At 37.5% G+C, this 9,889-nt stretch overlaps 1 protein-coding gene across 4 annotated transcripts in view; it reads right to left on the reverse strand.

The window, feature by feature from the left end:
* Nucleotides 1–9,538, reverse strand: part of LOC131678632 (protein spaetzle 3) — a 109,816-nt gene extending 100,278 nt beyond the window's left edge. Inside the window, exon 1 of one of the 4 annotated variants that reach the window (XM_058958861.1) lies at nt 9,424–9,538. The gene's annotated coding sequence lies outside the window, so the exon portion shown is untranslated. The remainder of the gene's footprint in view (nt 1–9,423) is intronic. The other 3 variants (XM_058958860.1, XM_058958862.1, XM_058958863.1) reach the window with 3 other exon arrangements.
* Nucleotides 9,539–9,889: the final 351 nt, after the last annotated feature.

Here is a 9,889-nt window from a genome sequence, read left to right on the forward strand (position 1 = left end):
GAAAGGACAAAAAGTCGAATGACAAAATGTCGCGTAAACGGAAGGTCGAAACAAAAGTTTTTCCCATGTATATAGGGAATTCCACATAACTTGTGACAAATTATTTGATTATTTTTTTTTATATTTCCAAAAATACAAATGAATCCTACTTTGAAAAATTTTCATTCTGTAAACTGCTATCATATACATATATGATAGCAGTTTACAGAATGAAATTTTTTTGGTGGTATCCAACGGGGTACCCAGATCGAAATGGTAAGTTAAACAAAAGCGATTGTAAAAAAAAATCCCCCGAAGACAGGATTCGAACCAGCAGCCCTTGGGATTCCGGCCCAACGCACAAACCCTTATGCTATATCTGGTCTATGATAACGTCCCAGGAAGAACACATGATTATCGCATTGGCGCACTGCCTCTGGGGGAAACATTTTTTCACAATTGCTTTCGGTTAACTCATCATTTCGATCAGTTTTTCCCATTGGATACCACTAAAAAAGTCTTAAATAGGGTATTGGCACATTCAAACCTAAAAAAAAGAATTATTTGTTTAATTCGAACGGCGTGTTCGCTCCCGTCATACCACTGTTAACTGGGACCAGAAATCGACAGTCTCCATTTGCTCTGTCACCCTCCGAAGTACGATGGATAATGAACTAAAATCAGACATCAGACGTTAATAAAAAGCTCGGCATTGGTATAAATTGGGTGGCAACGGCGGTTGTGTGCGATCTCTCTCTCGCAGTGGTACAATCATTGTCGCCAATGCGATAATCATGTGTTTTCTCCTGTGACGTCATCATAGCCCAGGGATAGCATAAGGTTTTGTGCATAGGGCCTGAGTCTCAAGGGTTGCAGGTTCGAATCCTGCCTCTGGGGGAATATTTTTTTCACAATTGCTCTCGTTTAGCTCACCATTTCGATCCGTTTTTCCCGTTGAAACAAAATTTTGGGCACATTTAGAATCATCTTTCTCTATGCGCATTATAATGAAACAACGATATTCTTTAGCAATATTGTATTATAATTGAATATGCCGCAAACCAGATATGTTCAGTATTTTTAAAGAAAAAGGGTAACAAATTCAATGAAATAAAGAATTAACTAGCATCGCCTAATGTGGCTTTGTCATATCGCTTTTATTTGTATGCTGTCCAAACTAAGCTAACTTATAGCCCCTAAGTTTGAGTAAGCCGGAAAAACGATTGCATCATAGGTTTGTTTGCGAGGGGCCACCGCTTTCGACGGACACCACTTCGTCCAGCGGATTCTCAGCAGTTTCAGGCCGCTTCGGTTACTTGGCCTTAATTATGCGGCCAAACCACATAAAGCTGGTTTTGCCTTACACACTAGGACAACGTAGCAACCAAAGATGGTTTCATTTGTGAAAATAGATTGTGAAAATTATTACTTTTAACTCTAGTTCGTATCAGAAACGATAAAGTTGCATGTTTTCTGAAATATAATAAAGTATTGAACATGTGCTACGAGTTAAAATAAAACCTTCTGGAGATTGTCACGAAAGTTTAACTTCTATGACCATTTATCTTTTGACATTTTGTACCTTTCGATTTTTGTTCTTTTGACCTTTTTTTCATTTTCGACCCTTTCGACCTTTTGTCCATTCGACCCTTTGTCCTTTTCGACCCTTTGCGTTTTCGACCTTTTGTCATCCGAGCTTTTATCCCTTCGACCTTTTGTGTTTCAACTTTTTGTACCTAAATTATTTTTGAGCTCACAATTAGTATTACAAATTTCGATCCTTTTTATTGTGACAAGAAATATATCTTTTTTTTCGTGCGCCACAGAGGCAGAAAAAAAACAAAATATTACATCTCCGATGTAAGATCTATTCATTTAATCAGTGTCTACCGTTCCTTAGCAAACAACAACAAGGATCCATAAAAGTGGTGACAGTACACCGCCTTGATGATATTCGCAGATACTCAGTTTTCTTATCTCTACTTGCTTAATGATGAGCATAGATATCGGTTGTTAAGCATTGCTTGTATTCTGTTCAAGATACATAAAAGTACTCTATGACCTCGTGCTACTTCCAAATTGCACTCGAACGATATGTAGTTAAAATCACTTTCGATGTCAAACAAACTCCTAAATTTCATTGCTTTTTCGAAAAATCTTTTTCAATGTTCTAGACAACATTGAGAAATAGGGTGGTAGTAGACTTCCTCCCAGCCGACAACTAAGAACTCGTAATTTATTCCAAGAACAATCTTTTAGGACAAACTATGCTAAAAATAGCCCCATCAATAGAATGATGCGTCATTATAATGAAAATTGTGTAATAATTGAACTTCCACGTCTAGAAAACAAATCAAATCTGAACTAAACCGTAGAAATAATGTATAGTATATAAGTAAATATTGTAAAACCATTCTATGTAGTCTACATATGCTTGACGAAATAAATAAAATATATGCATATAGAATTGCATGCAGCGGATGCTCGCCCAAGCTAGTATCCCGAATGTAGTGATCGAATAAACATTCCACTGATTTGAGAAGGAGGGAAGTCAGACCGGTAGGTCTAAAACTCTTTGCCTCCATAAATTACGCGGTATACTCACTTCATCATGTTTGACTACTGATTATCCAATGATTTTGTGAATTATTTCACGAGTACGGTTGGCCTAATTGGCCACCGCCAAGGGCGCCAGCTGAAGAGGGGGAAAATCTTGATCTGCTTTATAAGATAAGTGCGGTTAAGTCATAAAATAAGTCAAGATATGAGCATCATTCCCAGGTACAAATAAAACAATTGTTTGAAAGTCGAATTGTCCCGTTAGTCCAGAATAAGCAGCAACCGAGATAAAGACAAAGAAATTTTTAAAAAAATAGCGCAAATTATTGCAAACTTTTTCCGCTCGTTTTCTCAGTTTTATAGAAACATAAGAGAAACAGAAACATGGTAATGGGCAGTAAAGCTGGCCACCGCTTTAAAGTTATAGCAAAGATCGTAGAGCAAGCTAGATTAATTATGATTGAGAAGATAATCTCATGCCGTATCGTGAAAATTGAAGTCTCCTCGATGCTGGAAGGAGTTCCGAGATATCACAATATGCCGGTTCCCAACCTGTCCTGCACTAAATTGACTCTCCAGTTGAAATATCATAGATTTTTAGTGTTATTGGAAGCATTGGAAACTTCTTGTTTCATCTCAAATGTCTATGACCAGGTGCTGTTTGCTTCGGCTTACTCTTACTGATATATTTGGCGGCCTCTCAAGAGCGAAATTTATTGCTACAAAGACCCATTTGCTTGAATTTAGTGGAATACCGCATGCATGACGCGCGGAACAAATAACCGATCAGGTAGACGATCCTTGTCAAAGAAGACGCAAAGCAGTCTCGCCAGAGGTCACCCGACGCGAGTTTGACTGTACACACCATCTTATCCCGCCTGGTGCGATTGTCATTCAAAATCATCCCTCAGTGGAGCCTATCCCGTCCTTCAGAAGATCCATGCATGCCCAGTTCGATACGGTAATTACACCATCGATCTCAACTTTGTGAGCAAGCATGTAAACGCGGTGGTTCATCATAAAAGGCTTGCACCAGTAATCTGTTTTGTTTACTTTAGACAATTCTGGGCATATCTGGGCGAACTTTCGAGATATCTGATATAGCTGAATAATTCTTTCGTGATGTCATGAAGCCTTGAGATCTGGTGCAATGTTGAAAAAATGCCATCGCGGTACATGGAACATTTTTGAATTGAAATGGGGCTTGGGTTTTGAAATGAAGCCTTTATTTTTTTTTGTCTTAGGAATCCATAATATGTCGAAATCTGCTATCGATTCGGAAAAAACACTTTTTTATGGTTTTTATTTGAAAATCTCAGTTTAAACTCAAATCCAAAATCTTCCAAGTTCCACAAAGTCTATAAAAAAAATTCAGGACGACAGTAGATCTAGGCATTTCATGACACCCTAAGTCATTTAGCATCAAAAATACGAATTCGATTTTTCAATGTCCTATGGGTCCTTTTGTGTTTTTACACGGGTGGAAATTTTTGCACTTTGACCGTTTTGCGAAATCCCTTAATCATGTTCGATTGAGCTCAAATTTTGCTGAGAAACTTTTTTCGAGGTTCTAATGCTGTTGAGGTGTGTCTGGTTATTAAATCCGATGGTCTCCTTGTCCCCATACATGCTGTTGGCACCCTACTCGGAAAAAATGTTCCCAAAATCGTGAAAAAAGTGCCATGAAATCTCTGGCAATCACATTTTTACGTTACGAAAACAGGAAGATAATCAAAAATCATGTGCTTCATAATTATGTACCATTTCCATTCAGAAACGCCTACATAACGCTTTTATTAGTGGAGATATTTGTATTTGTTTTGTGAACTTCTGTCACCGTGCTATACCATTTCCAAATCTATTTTCTGTACGTGAACTACAGTGAAAACCCGTTTTTATCAGCCCCTTGGCGAATTTTAGGCTGATAAAACGGGGACATTGGCTAAATCGGGACACATATTTTTCTTCTTTTTAAGACACCGAAGCTCTTAAAATATATCTCATTAGTCCCTAGATTTAGCCTCATAACCCTTTCTGATTATTTAGTTTAAATTTTTCTCAAAGAGTAGACCCCTTTAGAAAGCGGAAAATTAAAAAAAAAAATAAGTTTTTTTTTGCATATTCAGGATCTCTAGATAAGAAAAATATTCTTAAGAAAGGTTATTTCCGATTTCAACTAGATCCCACACTACCAACTATCAAATTTCATATGAGACTGACAAAAATCAGGTCAAAAAGCTGATAAAATCGGGGGTAGACAAAATCGGTGACTGATAAAATCGGAGGCAGATAAAATCGGGTCTTCGCGGTAGTTCACAACTTCACTACCATTATTCATACAACCGAAGGTTGAATCGTGATTTTATTCATAACATTTGAAACCTTATTCGTAGCTTTTGAAACATTATTCGTGAACTGATTCACGATCAATTACATCTTGAACAAGACCTGGTTTTCGCAGTTGTGAAGTAGTTAATAAAATAAAAACATTTTCTCGTGAACTAGTTCTTAAAACCTGGAATATTATTCATGAATTCTATCAACAATCATGAACTAGTTCATGATTGCTAATATATTATTAACGATTAAATATTCGTGCTCGTGAAATAGTTTACAAAATCATAAAAAAAATCGTGTATACGTGAACTGATGCATGATTTCTAGTGAATTGATCTCAACTCACTATTCATGCTCATGAAATAGTTCATAAAACTATAAAATAATTATCATGTATTCTTGAACTAGTTCATGATTCCTTGTATAATAGTCACGACTTACTTTAAGCTCACGTAATAGTTCATAAAATCGAAAATTATTATTCGTGTATACATGTATTCATGATTCCTTGTATAATAGTCTCACCTGACAATGTGTACCGGGAAATAGTCCGCAAAATCATATAAAACTTTTAAAATGTTCCTGAACTAGATAATGATTCTCAGTTTAATTTTCACGGCTAACCATTCGTGGGCGTCAAATAGTTCATAAAACCATAAAATATAATTCATAGATTCATGACCTCGTTCATGACAAATAGCACGTGATTCACAATCTATCTTGAATGCTTGTGATATCCGTAATCATTTTAAATTTCATGCAACTCTGCAGATGCTTTTGAAATTTTCACGTGAACTATTTCACAAAATTTGTGTTTTTTTTTAAGTTTTACTCAGCTTCTAGCGACTAGTAATAGGTGCGAGCAGTTGATAAAAGAATACTTTTACCACCTCGAACATCGTTATTCATTTGATAAGGTTCTAATCTGATGTCTGGATAGAAAACGAAAACTGCGCTTGGCACCAAATATATACCTATTATAGAGCCACAAATCGTGTTCATGATGCAGCTCACAAAACATGAAACCGCGAATCAGTTACGCTTTTATGAACCAAATCATATTGTCACGTTAGTCACAGGAAAAACTCCGAGAGTAATTAAACCTGAACATGAGTCACATGATTCCACGTGTCAAATCGAAAGTGAGCTCAAGATTAAAAAATCACGAAAACGTGCACATAAATTACGAAAATCGTGACAAAGATCCTGAAATCATGAACATAAATTGCACTACAAGTGACTAAAATCTCAAAAATCATAACTATGATCCTGAAATCGTAAAAACAAATCACTGTACTTGTGACTAAAATATCAAGATAACGCAAATAGAAATTACGGAAATCGTAACTGATGTCCTGAAATCGTTAACATAAGTCACACTACTCTGCCAGAAAAATCCAACAAGAAACTCGTGAATAAAATATCACGAAACCGTGAATATAAATTACGAATATCGTGACTAAAGCGCTGAAATCATGAACATAAATCGTGCTAATCTGCCAGAAAAAACCGATAGTAAACTCATAAATAAAATATCTTAATAACATGATGAGATAATCGCGACTAAGTTGCTGAAAGCATGATCATCGCTATAATTGATATTCTACAAACCACTGTTTCCCCAAAGTATGAACAAGAATCATAACAAAAATTAAACATCAGACTTCCCATGAACATGGACAAGTTTGTACCTGTGTACAAAATTTCGTGCACGAGTTAAACCTCAAACATGCTTTATCTCTATGTACAGGTTCGCCTTGAACATCGAACCCAAGCGAACGATGTGCAAACTCTAGTTCATACGTTCGTGTACGTACACCGGATGCGTACATGAGAACAATTCGCACAGGGCAAAAGAAGTCAACGCTAGTGATGATGAGAGTGAGAAAGAGAAAACTAGTGCCACGATCCTATGTGTACGCACACTGTGTACGTACACGGGGTTCAGTTGTACAGGCGAACATGTGCATGTGTTTTGGTACGAAATAGCGGAAAACAGCTAAATATGTTCAGGGAACAACCGCAGTAATCCAACCAAAAATTGCATAGAAACGTCGTGTACATTTTTGCACCAAGTAATTTTTTGAAAACACATATGGTTTCATGAATACGAGGTTCATTATGCATAATTTCAGTAACTTGTCACGATTTTCGTAAATCGTTCAATTCACGAAATCGTGATTTTTTGTTCATAAAATTACAAATGGATTGTTTTCCGTGTAATATACAGTTTTCTAAATAGATGCTTCCTCCGTCGTCTTCAAACACCTAGCGTCGACTAATTTCATGAATGTACAAAAACCAAAGCAAGCACAAAAGGGGCGCAAAAATGAGACTCCGCCAAAGGCGCCAGACGACCACGCTACGACCCTGCAGACGAAGTATCGTGACTAATATGCTAGGAATTTGGAACCAGTTCACGAAATAATGAACAAAATTCTGAATTCTGTGAAATTAGTCACGTGAAAATGTTGAGATTATGCACAAAATTGCATGTTTTATTAACTATAGCTTGAAAGTAGAAAACTATTTTATGAACTATTTCACGAGCTCGAATGGTAAACTATATAACGTGGTAAATCGTCACTAATATATCAAAAATTATAAACCAGTTCACAAGGCATGAATGGAATAATAAATAATATTCCGGGTTTCGTGAGATAATTCACGAGCAGATATCTGGGTTGTCTTGATTTTGTAAACCAAAATAATTCATAACCACAAATACTAAATCATGTGGAAGATGTTAGAAATCATGAATAACTTCACGTCGTATAGTCGAACCGCAAATAATATTCCTAAATTTATGGATTAAATCACAAATCGACATTCGATTTAACAACTATGTTGAAAGTTTTGAACAAGTTCACGGACAGAAAAACGGTTTGATAATGATCTAGCGGAAACAGTAACTAAAGTTCACGTGATTATATCGGAATTCATGGTACAACGTTTTTTTTTCGTGAACTGTTGATTCATTGAGTACAGGATATTTTTCGTTGTTAGAAGTTGAATCGTTAGCGATTGCGATGATCACAGGGCCTTAAAGTAGGCATGATATTTCGATGATGGATAAAGAATTATTATCTAGAAAACAATACAAATACTAGAAATGGTAGCAATTCTTCTCTTATCATCGCATATTAGTAAACTCTGATGTAGATGAAACAATAAGGTTTGGCAATAGTAGATATCCGCATACAAAGATACTAGATTGTAGTTTTAGTTGTTTAAATACGAAATAGAACTGAATGCATGATACAAATCTGGACTAAGAAACGCACTTGTAACGTAATTGGAACGATTTTGTCCAAACAACTGAAAGTTAACTTGAAAAGCATCTAAACGTAAGATTTACATTTGAAGAAACAACGCTTGTGATAGCTTTAACTATCAATTAGATTTTTTTGACATAGGTTTGTGAGTTGTTTTTATTTTTTTCGATTACAGATGTTTTAACCTTTGTTCCATTCGCCACTTTTTTGGGTTAGAACAATTTCTAACCCATCGCGCGAGTTTGGGAATCGAACTCTGAGCTACGTACAAGGCAATCGCTTTACCAACTACGCTATGCCCGCCTCTATTTGTTTGTTGTATTCCACAGAACGGAAAATTTGCTTACTTCCGTCTCAGCAAGTCAGTCACATCTGGAATGTAACGCAGTCCAACAAACTAAATAGACGCTACACATTTGGCAAATAGTACAGCGTGCCTGACGTAATATGAACTATAAAGACAAACAAATAAATATAAATACAAACACACCACAGACGTTATAATCATTTCGAACTAAGCACCGCGGAATTGTTTACTCTACCGTCTTTCTTTCTCCAGCAGCGAGACAAACGCGACCACTCGAATGCACATATCCTCAATGTCATCCATACCAACGCACGGTATCGAAAACACTACACTCAAATGACGTGGAAAGCTTAGAAGCGAAACATCCAGCCACCTATTCTCCATCGTTTCAGTCCAGCCACAATGCGGTAGTAGTCGGAGAACTAGTGAGTCAACATCTGCCAAAACCGCGCACATTCGGTCAGCTTCCACCGTTTTTATGCTGTGAGACTTTATCTCTTCTAGCATCACCATCATTCGATTGCATCACGGTAAGACGCGCCTAATTGCGCCAAATTGCGCGCTTTTCTGGCTCGCGGCAGTAACCTTTGCGCTTGTTATTTGCATTTTCATCTCAATGGAAGCACTAAACATCACCAAACCGTATACTACTGGGCGAGGAAGCTGAGGGGTAACTCCAGCCCACCCAACGAAAAAAAAACTAACAACAGCTTGTTCGGCCGCAAACCGATAGTTGATAATTACTACCACAGATACGGTGTGCGACTAGAGCCCGGGTCGATCGGTTACTCCGGGCCGGACGACGAAAGCCGCATCGTTGATAACGACATTGAACTTCAAGTACAAAGTGACCGAAAGATTCACACCGCTGAAAATTAGCACCGTGATATTTTCGCCAAACTTGCTTGCTTCGCACAAACACACTATTATAACCACCTCGCTACTAAACACTCTCTACTAGATTACCTAGGGCGATTCGATCGTTCATCAACGGACGCGCGTAGAACGCGAACTTCGGCACGACACGTTTTGACACCCCCAGCGAACGAAGCGAACTGAACGCGACTAGGGTCGCGAAATACGATTAAATCCAACCTGTCTGTCTGTTAGCCTGCCCGCCCGGACCGGATGCCGCGCGAGCGGATCGAGTGTTCGTCAGGGGCTCGTTACTGCGGAGAGTGAGAGTGGTGTATAGCTACACTAAGGGTGCTTGCTCTCTTCTACCGTCACCGTCATCGGTCTAAAGTATCGAGTGAGTGATCGTTGGAATTCATTCTGTGAGTAAATAGTATCCAGGGAAACCACAGCAGGAGACCTGTTCTGGCAAAGAAACGAACCCGGTGTGACTTTTAATTTTCACTGCTAAAATTACTTTAATAATGATTATTAATTATTTGATTGAAAATAAATTATTAAAATTTAAAGTTTTCGG

Source organism: Topomyia yanbarensis, chromosome 2 (assembly GCF_030247195.1).
Source record: "Topomyia yanbarensis strain Yona2022 chromosome 2, ASM3024719v1, whole genome shotgun sequence".
NCBI classification, from domain to species: Eukaryota; Metazoa; Arthropoda; class Insecta; order Diptera; family Culicidae; genus Topomyia; species Topomyia yanbarensis.